Consider the following 15,111-nt stretch of genomic DNA (forward strand, 5'->3'; position numbering starts at 1 on the left):
AAAATTGAAGGATCCAATGTATTTTTAAATGGAGCAGAAATAGAACTAGTCTCCCAGTTCAAGTATCTTGAACAGGGAGTGTCATATTGGACTCGAACTTGACTTTTAAGAAACATATCAAGAAAGTATCCAATACCATTTGATTCAACTTGCAACATTTTAAAAAAATTAGACCTTTTCTTAACTGTCAATGCTGCAAAGTCATACCTCCACTGTATGCATACTATCCCACATTGAATACTGTTTTACAAACTGGTCGTTTGCTTGTGCCACACAACTGAAACCCATAGAACAGCTGTTCAAGAGAGCTATCCAGGTGTTTGACAGAAAGCCACAGTCATACCACCACTGTACCATCCTTGAAAATCACAATTTATTGAGTTTTTGACCATTTTAAGTCTTTTAAAAGTATGTGTTTTTAAAAAAAAAATATTTACATGGGCTGGCCCCCCTCCCCTTGGGGGAATTCATCCACAGAAAACACACTGGACGCAGCACTAGGTCAGAAACCAGAGGAGACTGTGAAGTCCACCACAGACGGACCACCTTTGGACAAAATGTCCTCTCCATTAAAGGCAGCTCATTGTGGAATAGCCCCCCAACTGAGATACGGGATTGTCCCACTCTCAATAGTTTTAAAGGTCAACTTAAAGAATGGTTGAGCAACAAACAGACGTGTAATCACCTCTAAATAAATGCACTTTAACACAGGGGTATCTCCTCTTGCACTTTATGTAGCGCTTTTTATCTTATCTTGCACTTTATATATCATAGCTGCTACATTGTACTGCCATGTGGTAAATGCTTGTATGCTGCTCATGATCTTTCTGCATATCATGTATTTATTTCTGCTGTATATATAAATGTCATGTTCTTATATGCTGTATGTGACGGGACTACAGATGGAAATTAGCTCAAAGCTAAAATCCAGCTCATTTACACTTGTAAGCATTATTTTTGTTTTAAAGTGTTCATCAATGTGCACTACGGTAGCCCTGAAGAAAATTAAACATTAAAATATGTTATCGATGTCCCCATTCCCAGTTTGTGAGAATAATTGCGATGTTTACTATGTTTTGGTAGCTCTTAACAAAACAGAATTTTTGTAAAAGACTGCGACTCTAAAAGGAGAGTTTGTGATTTTAACACTGTTTCGATTAAACAATACATTATACAATATTACGACTTTTGCCATATTTTTAACACAATATACTTGTACCCTTTTTTTTTTTTTGTGGTTGTAGGGCTTCAAGATATTTTGCATGTCATGCATAAACACGGTGTCATCTTTTCTTGAAACTGACATACTGTCCGTTTTAGAAACAAGTTCAAGCTGTCTTTAAGATGTGACATCGCGCTCTGACTATTCCCTGTAAAATTGTGACAAACTATTACTTATTCTTACATTTGACCTCATGCTGCTTGGTTGAAAATGATACATGAAAAATAAATTTTTAAAAAGAGTCAAACAGAGAGGGACATTATACTGGTGAAAAAAACTCTCAATTCTACAGATGACTCCCCCCACTCAACGCAATAAGTCCCTCCCCACTCAGCAAATCATCTAAAACGAAGGACCCCACTAAGACGACCGTTGAAAACTAGCCATGGATCTGAGAAAAACTAAGTCTGATGTAACCTACCCTTATTATCACCAGGATAAGGGATATGGGCTTAATGAATGGATGTTACAAAGTAGGGGAGAGGATGTTCCCGAAGAAGAGCTCTCCTCTATATCATTTCCCTGTAAGGTCTTTAGGACAAAAGAGGACTATGATAACATGACATATGAAGAATATCTTTTCTTTAAAAGATGGTATTATAGATAACCTCTATAGAAACAATGTATCTCATACCACTCGCCAAGGTCGCGAACGACATTTAGCAGATAAGAAAAGCAAAAGTAAAGAAAACCGAAGAAAAAGAAAAAGCAAAATGAAAAGGAGAAGAAAAATGAAAAGCAAACACAGAATGCGAATGAAAAGAAAAGGGACCCTAGGACGGAAAACGAAAAAGACAAAAAGAAGGAAGGTGAAAAGAAAAAGGAACAAAGTGAAGAAATGTCAACTAACTATAGAGGATGGTGTTGTAGACCCATTACCGGATCATAATAATCTTATAGATCATCTACCGCTAACCGACTGCTGCGAATGTGTTGAACAAATACCAAAAGCAATGGCAGAGCTTTGCTTCAATATAATGAGAGAAAAAGCACGATACTACGGAATTGCCCAAATTGACGACAGTGGCAGAGCATGTATTAAAAGACTGTTGGAATATCTCTATTCTAGTATCGGTTGCCATTACAACGAAGAATATGCCAAAACGTGTGACGACATAGACAAAGCCTTTGAAGACAATTATATTGTACCTGTCCTTACAGCTAAACAAATCCTATGCCAGGTATTCAACAGACCACAAGAAGCACAAGAAGCCCCAGAAAGGATTACATTCAGAGCTAATAATGGTGAAACCGAAGAAGAAGCAAAGCAGATTATAATCGTTGCGGGTGAAAGGATAGAGAATTTGCAAGTGATGTTAATGCATTTATCTGATATAAAAAATGCATTCGTTTACTTCCAAGAGACCCCTAAACATCTACTTGGGCAATGTGAATTGAACGATAAACCGATCACTGTAAATGAAACGCGGAGAGAAGCAGCATTGCAAATCGTTAAGTCTATTATCTTGTATGCACTACGACATTAACTTGGTAAAATGTAATATGTTTTTCTGAAAATGGGGTGAATGTTGTGTTTTCAATTTAACAACCAAAACAAATGAAAATGTGTTTTATTTTTGCTTTCATGTATAGTATTGTAAACGAAAAATGTAAAGGGGTCCTGGAATCTTCATTTTCTGAAACATTCTGTAAAATTACCGAAGAAATTAAACAAACATCAAAAGTGTATCATGTGCTCTCATTGTATGCTCTGTTTGTAGATGTAATGCATCTTTGTGTCAAAAACAGCATACACATGAATATTTTGACTGAAGTGAAAAAACTCCATGATATTTCCAGTAATCTGGGGAATTCTAAGCTGGAGACGGTCCTGGGGATGTTACAATCAGTATAACATTGATTTTTTTCTTTTCATTCGCATTCTGCGTTTGCTTTTCATTTTTCTTCTCCTTTTCATTTTTCTTTTTCTTTTTCTTCGGTTTTCTTTACTTTTGCTTTTCTTATATGCTAAATGTCGTTTGCGATATTGTTTCTATAGAGGTTATCTATAATACCATCTTTTAAAGAAAATATATTCTTCATATGTCATGTTATCATAGTCCTCTTTTGTCCTAAAGACCTTACATTGATATGATATAGAGGAGAGCTCTTCTTCGGGAACATCCTCTCCCCTACTTTGTAACATCCATTCATTAAGCCCATATCCGTTATCCTGGTGATAATAAGGGTAGGTTACATCAGGCTTGGTTTTTCTCAGATCCATGGCTAGTTTTCAACGGTCGTCTTAGTGGGGTCCTTCGTTTTAGATGATTTGCTGAGTGGGGTGGGACTTATTGCGTTTAGTGGGGGGAGTCATCTGTAGAATTGAGAGTTTTTTTCACCAGTATAATGTCCCTCTCTTTTTGACTCTTTTTAAAAAGTTCTTTTTCATCTCTCATTTTCAACCAAGCGGCATGAGGTCAAATGTAAGAATAAGTAATAGTTTGTCACAATTTTACGGGGAATAGTCAGAGCGCGATGTCACATCTTAAAGACAGCTTGAACTTGTTTGTAAAATGGACAGCACGTCAGTTTCAAGAAAAGATGACACCTTGTTTATGCATGACATGCAAAATATCTTGAAGCCCTACAACCACAAAAAAAAAAAAAGGGTACAAGTATATTGTGTTAAAAATATGGCAAAAGTCGTAATATTGTATAATGTATTGTTTAATCGAAACAGTGTTAAAATCACAAACTCTCCTTTTAGAGTCGCAGTCTTTTACAAAAATTCTGTTTTGTTAAGAGCTACCAAAACATAGTAAACATCGCAATTATTCTCACAAACTGGGAATGGGGACATCGATAACATATTTTAATGTTTAATTTTCTTCAGGGCTACCGTAGTGCACATTGATGAACACTTTAAAACAAAAATAATGCTTACAAGTGTAAATGAGCCAGATTTTAGCTTTGAGCTAATTTCCATCTATAGTCCCGTCACATACAGCATATAAGAACATGACATTTATATATACAGCAGAAATAAATACATGATATGCAGAAAGATCTTGAGCAGCATACAAGCATTTACCACATGGCAGTACAATGTAGCAGCTATGATATATAAAGTGCAAGATAAGATAAAAAGCGCTACATAAAGTGCAAGAGGAGATACCCCTGTGTTAAAGTGCATTTATTTAGCGGTGATTACACGTCTGTTTGTTGCTCAACCATTCTTTAAGTTGACCTTTAAAACTATTGAGAGTGGGACAATCCCGTATCTTAGTTGGGGGGCTATTCCACAATGAGCTGCCTTTAATGGAGAGGACATTTTGTCCAAAGGTGGTCCGTCTGTGGTGGACTTCACAGTCTCCTCTGGTTTCTGACCTAGTGCTGCGTCCAGTGTGTTTTCTGTGGATGAATTCCCCCAAGGGGAGGGGGGCCAGCCCATGTAAATATTATTTTTAAAAAAACACATACTTTTAAAAGACTTAAAATGGTCAAAAACTCAAGAAATTGTGATTTTCAAGGATGGTACAGTGGTGGTATGTCTGTGGCTTTCTGTCAAACACCTGGATAGCTCTCTTGAACAGCTGTTATATGGGTTTCAGTTGTGTGGCACAAGCAAACGACCAGTTTGTAAAACAGTATTCAATGTGGGATAGTATGCATACAGTGGAGGTATGACTTTGCAGCATTGACAGTTAAGAAAAGGTCTAATTTGTTTAAAATGTTGCAAGTTGAATTAAATGGTATTGGATACTTTCTTGATATGTTTCTTAAAAGTCAAGTTCGAGTCCAATATGACACTCCCTGTTCAAGATACTTGAACTGGGAGACTAGTTCTATTTCTGCTCCATTTAAAAATACATCGGATCCTTCGATTTTGATTGATCGTTTACTGAACATCGTCGTTTTCATCAACATGCATACTGTTTTTGTTGTACTCATACTGTCAATACGTAGATTGTGTTATATAGCTTTAGATAGAATGTTTTTTCTTCCTCTTTGCATAATTTGCATCCACAATCCTTTGCTAGTAGGTGTTTCCACAGTCCTTGCGGTTTTCCAATTGTTCAACTAATTGCGAGCTACTGTAAGCTATTTTTATTTGCATTTTAGCACATTAATTCCTGCAGTGATTCAGAAAGTATTGTGTTTGGGCTTTTTATTGTGAAAGGGAGAACACTACTCAGAGCCAGACATAATTTCATAGAGAAAGTGAGTCTTATAGGGAGCCAATTTAAATGCTAATGTCGTCTTTATTCTACATCCATTACAAATTTGTGCAATCAACTATTTCATTGTTATAAGTTGTCTACAGCCACTTTAAAGGCAATCAAATGTATATTTCTAAGTGCTTACAACTTAAAAAATATTTTCGTACAAATGACTGTATATTGAATATATTTCTGTACCCAGTGTTGAACAGGACCCAAACCTTTGAGAAACGAAAAAGGACAAATCTGCTTTAATCAACTGCCAAGTAGTCAAGCCTGCATTTGTGTCTGTTCATTTGTAAAACGTGGAATTCGGTTTCTTTTTAATGGCCTAGGCGGATTTTGGCTTTTTTCTCTTGCCAAGATACTTTTAGACACACTTTGAGGTATGCAAAACCTTAAAACTAGAACACTGATGGCTGGCTTACGCTGCAAACTTCATCACCTTTTAACAAGAGAGTAAGTATATAAAACGTTATTTTGTATATTTTACACATCAGCAGAAACAGAGAGAGATGGCAGGAAGGGGGGAGACAGTCTCCCCCACCTTTACAGACACTGTGTTTTAGAGAGAACAAATACAAGTGTAAGGTAAGTGTTTTTAAAATCCATCCCCCCTCTGTCTAGTGATAAGATGGCAGGAAGGGGGGAGGAGGGGGCAGGGCCAGGCAGGCTCGCTCACAGGCTCGCTCACAGGCTCGCTCACACACACACACACACACACACACACACACACACACACACACACACACACACACACACACACACACACACACACACACACACACACACACACACACACACACACACACACACACACACACACACACACACACACACACACACACACACACACACACACACACACACACACACACACACACACACACACACACACACACACACACACACACACACGTCAGATTTTATGCATACTAATGTGATTGAAACAGCATTTTCTTTAAAATAATCTTTTTAATTTTTGTATTATACACCATAAGGCGCAACAGTGGGGGCTTTTCACACCTGTGAATACACATCACCCCCCTCCTATCGACGGATCTCACACCTAATTGGGATATCACACCTACTTGAGATCTCACACCTCGATCAAAGGGGAGGCGGGACTCAGCTCATTTGCATAATTGGGGGAGGTGTGACCTGTCACTTTTTTATGCATACTAATGTGATGGAAGCGGGATGAATATTACTACTAGCAGCTATTACAAAAAATGCCGAAGCTTACAGGTTATTTTAAACCTGTAGGCCAGGATGAGGAGGAAGGACAGATGAGTTCTGTACCGAGTGGCAGCGGTGCCGGCCGCGGGGCCTCGGACCCAAGTAGGCTGTCTGGTTCTGATAGCGATGAAGTAGCGGGAGAGGAAAAACAGACAGGAGGGACATTATCTGTTGGAGGAGATGGAGAGGACGACGAGGACTTGCTACCTTGAGGGGAGCCAACGGCAACCGGACAATGAGGGAGGCCCGATACGTCACACATCTGGAGGAGAGGACCAGGCGCGCGTAGAGCAGAGTGGAGAAGTGCGATCACAGAGCCTGCCGAGGCTATAAATTACTTTGATTTGTTGTTTAAATAGGGGGCCATCAGCCCCAGGGCCTGATGGCAGGTTAAGGCGGGCTTGGCTACGGCGATACAACCTGCCGGTAGCCTTTCCCTTGGAGGGACCATCAAGGTCTCTCTTAAACCTTTCTCAGCCTCTTCCGTTGCAAGATGCAGTCTCCCCACAGAGCTCTGGACGCTTGAGGTTTTCCGATGGGGAAAGTGACAGTGATCTTGGGCCGCGTTCTGGGACTGGTGATTCCCCTGAGCTCGAACAAGCCGCACCGACGGTGTCCCGGGCTGGGAAGTTGGCGCGGCCTCCTGTCCGCTTTATGGACTTTGTTATGGGCAAGGTGACTGGTTTTTACATGCTTGTGTGCTTCTTTTCTCCTGTGTATTCTATGCTGCATAATTGTGTTATTTTTTTCATTTCATGTTTCAAGTGTGCAGGACAGGGGAATAGGTTATGTCATACCAAGTTGATGTTTTGTTTGGGCTGTGGATGTGTATTGTTTTTATTCAAAGATTTTTTTTTTCTTCAAATGTACGTTATGCGTACATGTGTTGTTCTGCAGGGTATTGTGTAGTTTTGTTGTGTTTTTTAGTTTTTTTCGTGATTGTATTGTTGTTATTTTTTTAATGTTTTGTTGTGTTTCAGTAAGGGGGGATGCATGTAAGCATTGGTTTGAGAGGTCATGTGTTGTGAGCATGCTTAGTCTGTCCTGGAGTGGTGAAGGAGAGTGTGGTGCGACTCGACAATAATAAACGGAGGCGCTATCTGGGACGCTCCAAAAAGTACTAAGTTCCTGAATTTTTGTTACACAGAAGTATCTTTGAAGCCTTAACACCTAGGACGTTACAATACTGAGAGTAGTCAATCCCTTGTTTGGCAAGACAGTAGTGACGGCCATCTTGGTGACGTGTGTTGTTGTGCGAGACCAGAGATGTGGTTCATTGAGCGGTTTCACACAAAAAAAGTCTTACTTCACAGTTTTACGGCAAAACATTTTTTTTTTTACTTGCCAAATTATCTTTTAAATTGACAAACATCAGATGTGTAATTCGTGGCACAATTCAACGGGATCGAAAGATAAAGTTTCTCTCGCCATTGACTTCAATACATAATTCTTCCGAAATAAGGTCCCATGGAGGTCCACCGGAAAGGGAGGGACTTCGCCTCTCTATTCACATTCTTTACTTGAGTAAAAGTAGCCTACTCATACCACACTGTACGAATACAGTAAAAGTACTGCAACAAGAATGGTACTGAAGTAAATGTATTTTAGTACGATCAGGAAAATGTACATAAATTATTAGTAAAAGTACTCATTGCAGAATATACTCACATTTTTTAAATATTGCATAGCAAAAGAAGCAAATCTTCATATTTCAGAAAAAAACGTGTAAAATAAATATAGTGAAGTAAAAAGTACAAAAGTTGCTTCCAATATGCAATAAAGTAGAATCATAAAGTATTATAAATAAAAAATACTCGGGTAAAGTACAAGTGCCTCAAATGTCTACTTATGTCTACTTAAGTTACAGTACTTGAGTAAATGTAATTAGTTACTTTCCACTACTGGTCACAGGCCTTATCTGCAGTTTCCCTTTCCTCTTTTGTGTTTTTACAATGAACAATCAGTCTACATCTTGAACTGTTTCTGGTTACAGTGTGCAGACTTTCCGGTTGTTAGTTCAACTATTCTGAAAGGGCCCATGTAATGGCCATTTCTACTGTTCATAATTCCATTGTTGAGGTCTAGAATAGATTTATACTGTGCAATTTTCCAAACTCATATATAGTATAGTATGTGTATTCACCGGTATTCACTCTCTGTCCTAAACGGCATGTCGGAGCTCCTGCCCCCCTTCCTGTGAGCCCAGTGTGCTCTGATTGGTCGGGAAGTTGCGAGGCTCGTTGCTGCGATCTGCTGTGAGGAGCGGACAGGCTTCCGGGTCGGCGATACAGCGAGAACAAGCAAAACTCATCCTGAGCACACACAAACACTCACGGCCGAAGTAAAAAAAAAAAAGTGTGGCTTGATATTGAGTAAGAAAAAGGTTTATAACGCTGTTAGAATGGGTCTGCGGAGAGCATTTCTCCGTGATCCCAACTTAGCAGCGATCCCAACTTAGCAGCCCGAAAAACGTTTACCCATTTATTAAACAGTCATGGTAGATACCTTGTTTGTTTTAAACATCATAAATACACAAACAACAATTAATACTTACAGGTTGTGTACCCGAATCTCCCGTTGGTCCAAACAAAGTAGGAACAGCATCGTTCTTCAGTGCCCTACGCTGTACATATCCGGCATGAATCGCTGAAAGGTTTGGGAAGCTTTGCTTCGTTAAATGCTGGTAGAGGGTGTGGCCTCTGAGTATTCACACGTCACAATACCCAGGAAGTAAACAATGGAAAATGAGAAATCTCCAACGAGGCGTTTTGGGGCAGCATAGACTGTGTTAGAGTTTTACTCGCTACAGGTTGTACTGAGGGTTTTTGACATGCAGACCGTTTACATGCATAAAAACCTTCATAACACACAAGGGGACGGGTGATAAAAAGCATGACATGGGCTCTTAAATATTGAGACCTGATTCCCTTCATTTCCAGCCTACCGACCTCCCGGCACCAACATATCTTTGTACACAGATTTACTTCAGGTTCGTTATCATCCTAATACTTCAGTCACACTACATTTTCATACTGTATATCCTAATGTCCAGCTTTGAATAATGCAATGTACAGGCCTACAAGCTTAATCCTGAGTGTAAATGACCGCTATGATTATTTAGTATGCATGGTTAGGTATGGGTGTGACCACAGATGACGCTGCGAACCCCAGAATCACAACAACTCTTGCTTAAACTGTTGCCGTAATCGGTGTCGAAAAAAGTATCAAGCGACAGGGTCTAGTCAGTGCTACGGACCTCTCAAACGTACATGTGAGTTATAGAATACTATTGCCACAAACATTTTCTGATATTATCGGGTTTATATAGGTTTTAATTGAAACTGTTGTTATCTTTGGCTCAACTATTCATAGTGCCAATTGTGATAAGAAAAATAAGGGCTGCCATGCTTGACATCGCACATATTTGCACCCTCGGTGAGCGAATGCTTTGTACTTGTCGTGACGTTTTGTAATGACAATTATGTACCTATGTCTGTGTTTATATTTTAGTTGGTTGGTGATTAGCTAATGGTTACACAAGCCAAAGAATCGTTATGACATCATAAAGTGGCCAAAATCTGATCAGCTCATTTTCAGACAGGTTTTTATATAAATGGATCAGGACAAAAAGTGAGGGGGTTTTGTTCCTGAAACTTTCAGAATCTCTTTAAACAGAGGGGACACATGTTTATGTATGAAAGACATGAACAAGTGGATTTTGCATAATAGGTAACCTTTAAGTTGAGAGTACATGCAATACAAATATATGTTTTAAACGTGTAGGTCTGGAAGGATTTTAGTACAGCTGTCCTAATATAAAATAGACAAATGATATATAAGTTATAAAAGAAACTGAAAGAGAGTAGTAAACCACAACTCCCATGGTGCATTTCACTGAGGCCCAATCCCAAACCACGCCCTACACACACTACCCCTCCGTTTTTCCTGTTACCACCACAGCGGCGCCGCCTCTTAGCTCCGGAATCCGGTTCACTTCCAGCTCCAAAAAATTGTCGATCTAGAAGCAAGAGCTTCGGAGCTAAGAGGCGGCGGCGCTTACGTCTCTCTTACGTCGAGGCGTGCAGGAAACTAAACCTACCTCCCCTGAACATGGGTCGACTGAAGAGTCTCGTCATGCCTGCCAACAAGCAGTCGCGCTGAGCAAAGTGACTAGAAGGCAACCACACACTTATAAAAAAAAACACACTTTATAAAGTCAGGCAACACTAACCAGGCTTCGTGTGATTCTGTTTATTTGTGCCTTACTTTGACCATCCGTTCACTGTTATTGATCATTGTGGAGAGAGGCAGACGTTTTGTTTTGTATTATAGCAGCTATCGGATGGAATCCATACATGGGCTGTACAGGTTGAAAAGTATAAGGTTGGAGAAGTCGTTATTTAATTTAATCTGGCTTTGCTTTAAAAGCAACACGATCATCGACCCGACGCAGTCCCCCGTTGTTGTTGTTGTGAGCGCCGTTGGGGAGCAAATCAGCGATGTAAACGTTGACGTCATGACGCAGCAGTGGCAGCACCATCCCGGCTCTGTGATACCTCATTCACACCAAGGGTGTTTCAGGGCCGGTTCGGAGCTGGAGCTTGAAAAGCACTGGGTTTTCGTGTTCACACCGCAGTGGAGCAGCCTCTTAGCTCCGGAATCCGGTTCGTTTCAAGCACCAAAAAATTGTCCGGAAAGAGCAAAAGCACCGCATAACGTACGTCACGCTTACGTCGAGGCGGGGGCAGAGACAGGATCAACTCCTGAACAACAACAAAAAGCCTGCGTTTTATCCAGTTTGTACACAACGATGGAGAAACTTAAGAGTTTCAGAGTTTCAGTGTTTCTGCCATAGACTGTATATATAAAGGTTTATGCTCATGGTGAAGCAACGTGTCTGCGTGTTAAGGTGGAACCTGAGCATTCACGTTGATCACCTCTCATTTATAACTCATTATAAATATATAGAACTATAAATATTAAACTTTACTTCACGTGTTCATTTGAGAACAGCTGCTACATACCTGGGTGAAGGTTACAGTTCATTTAAATGAAAGATACAACGTTACTCCACACTCATGGTTCAGTCCACCTTAAGAAATAAGACCGACCTCGGAAGCAGTTGTGTTTTAAAAAAACCTTTATTGACACGAGTAGGCCTACATTTTTTTTATGAGAATATTGTCTAAACCACAGAAATGACTCCGGAAAAGCTGCAGATAGAGCCATAAGAAATGAATGCAACTGATTTCATCCGCGCTGTTTGGCTTTATGAAGCAGGCACGCAAACGGTTACGTCATGACGCAAACGATGACGCAATGACGCATTACCAATCGGACTCTGGGCGGTGTGAAAAGAGCCAGAGCTAAACCGAAGAACCGGTTCTGAACCTGAAAAGCTCTAATACCTCATTCACCACTGGTGCTTGTTAAGTTTCTCCATCGTTGTGTACAAACTGGATAAAACGCCAGATTTTTGTTGTTGTTCAGGAGTTGATCCTGTCTCTGACGCCGCCTCGACGTAAGCGTGACGTACTGTATGCGGTGCTTTTGCTCTGTCCGGACAATTTTTTGGTGCTTGAAACGAACCGGATTCCGGAGCTAAGAGGCTGCTCCACTGCGGTGTGAACACGAAAACCTGGTGCTTTTCAAGCTCCAGCTCCGAACCGGCCCTGAAACACCCTTGGTGTGAATGAGGTATCACAGAGCCGGGATGGTGCTGCCACTGCTGCGTCATGACGTCACCGTTTACATTGCTGATTTGCTCCCCAATGGCGCTCACAACAACAACAACAACGGGGGACTGCGTCGGGTCGATGATCGTGTTGCTTTTAAAGCAAAGCCAGATTAAATTAATTAACGACTTCTCCAACCTTATACTTTTCAACCTGTACAGCCCATGTATTGATTCCATCCGATAGCTGCTATAATACAAAACAAAACGTCTGCCTCTCTCCACAATGATCAATAACAGTGAACGGATGGTCAAAGTAAGGCACAAATAAACAGAATCACACGAAGCCTGGTTAGTGTTGCCTGACTTTATAAAGTTTTTTTTTTTTAAAAGGGAAACCGGAGCTGAACCAGAAAAGCTCTAGCTCGGAGCTAGAAAGGGAAAAGCGTTGGTGTGAAAGCCGCATAAGTGCTGTCCCAAACCAACGAGTGTGGAGCGGTGTGGAGGGGGAGTGGGCTATCAAGCCCTCAAACAGCGAGTCTGCAGCGGTGCTGAATGGAGACCGGTCTCTACCTGACCGGTCTCAACGCTGTGTGTGTCCGTCAGGAAACACGCTGTTTACAAGTAGTTCCAGTAAACATCCACTGATAAACTGCGATGTGAACAACCTCATGATAACCTCATATTTTTTAAACTTAGGATCATACCTGTGTTTAGTCTAGAAAAAGGTAAATGTGTGCATTTCATTATAAAGTTGTGTATATTTACAGACTGTTGCAAAAACTAAGAAACTTATCAAAATCAGGTTTAAAACTAAAAGAGCTTTTAAAAGGTGTTTGGAGTTTTATTTTAGTTCTTAATTTTTATTTTTTTCCCAAGAGATACTGATTTGAAAGCGTTGTTACAGTTACGGCATTTCCTGTTTCTGCCGTAGAGAGGGGAGTTTGTCCCAAAGCTTGCCGCTGTATTTACTCCCTCCCTCTGACAGGAGGGAGCCTCGTTGAGCTGCGAGTGTCACTCCACGGAGTTCACCTCATTCACACCAACGCAACTCCGGTTCAAGCTCCGTGCTAGAGCTTCTCAGGTTCAGAACCGGTTCTTCGGTTTAGCTCCGGCTCTTTTCACACTGCCCAGAGTCCGACTGGTGCTGCGTCATCGTTTGCGTCATGACGTAACCGTTTGCGTGCCTGCTTCATAAAGCCAAACCACGCGGAAACCCCTCACAGCTGACACCGACAACAACAACAATGGCTGGCCGATTGTGCTCCAGCTTCCTCTGTACCTCTTCAGAAGACCAGATTCCCAGTAGGTAGCTGGTCTCTTCAGTGGACCACTGCTGCTTGTTAAGTTTCTCCATCGTTGTGTACAAACTGGATAAAGCGCAGGCTTTTTGTTGTTGTTCAGGAGTTGATCCCGCCCCTGCCCCCGCCTCGACGTAAGTGTGACGTATGTTGTGCTTTTGCTCTGGCCGGACAATTTTTTGGTGCTCGAAATGAACCGGATTCCGGAGCTAAGAGGCTGCTCCGCTGCGGTGTGAAGAGGAAAACCCGGTGCTTTTCAAGCTCCAGCTCCGAACCGGCCCTGAAACACCGTTGGTGTGAATGAGGTTCGGAGGGGGAGTGTGTAGGGGTAGGGTGTAGGGCGTGGTTTGGGATTGGGCCTAAGAAACATCCAATCAAAGATTTTAAATTCTGCTGCATGCACCAGTTATCAAGGAGGTAACATTTTGAGTCTTATTTCACTTTTGGTTTCAGTCAACACAGACCATTTATCAATAAGAAGCTGACAAGGTAATTGTGATATTTGTACAAAAAAGAAGTGTTTCAGAATAACATTTGTTGAGGTCTCCATATTAGGTTGAATAATTAAGACAAAAGTTAAGTATAATCAAATATAATCAAATATATTCTTGTATAATCCTCAATGAAAATGCATTATATTTTATGTTTTTCTATAATCACAGTATGTACCACACAAAGTGGTTTGTTAAGTTGAGTTTAAAACATATTATAATTTATGAGTGTCACTGATAAGAGAGGGGAGACAGTTTTTTCCCTCACAGTGGTGCACAATGGGGAGAGGGGGGGGGGCTCCTGACTTGTTGGAGAAATACTGAGGCCCCAAAAAGGTGTTTATGCCAGAGCCATAGAATATGTCTGGACATGTCCAGTCTTGCACATCAGAGGCCATGCCCTTTTTCCACAAATATGGGCATGAAGGTGTGCCTTTGGTTTTCTGTCCCTGTGTGGATCATAAAAGCACTAGCTGAGAGGGAGAAAACTCGAGAGTGGGGGGGGGTTTCCCCTGGTAAGCTTTCTCCCGGTAAGGGCTCTCAAACTTGGTAAGATCCCTCAAGTTGATTTGTTGAATGCTGAGTGAATTGTTTGATGAATGTTCGAATTAGTTTTATAACCCAGCCACCTATGAGGAACTTCCCCCTGAATTCATGCTGGATAGCGGTGTATGTGAATTGATTTGTTGAATATTAGCACCCAGCCACCTATGAGGATGGTCCTCTGAATTCATGCTGGATATAGGTGTGTATGAGAATTGGTTTGATGAATGAAAGTGTGAATGTGCTTTTTATTATCACCGGCCATTTATGAGGAGATGCCTCTTTTTGTTGGACGATTTGGACGATTTTAAATGTCATAACTGAATTGGGCAGTTGAAGTTACAATTTAGGGTAATAAATGTAAAACTGTGAATTTAAGTTTCATATTAGAAAATGATCACAGCATGATATGTTTTGTAGGATTGTCATATTGTAACGAGAGAAGGTAAAAACCCTGTACAAGTGTGGACCATTTTTC

Source organism: Notothenia rossii (assembly GCF_949606895.1).
Source record: "Notothenia rossii genome assembly, chromosome: 6".
Taxonomy (NCBI): domain Eukaryota; kingdom Metazoa; phylum Chordata; class Actinopteri; order Perciformes; family Nototheniidae; genus Notothenia; species Notothenia rossii.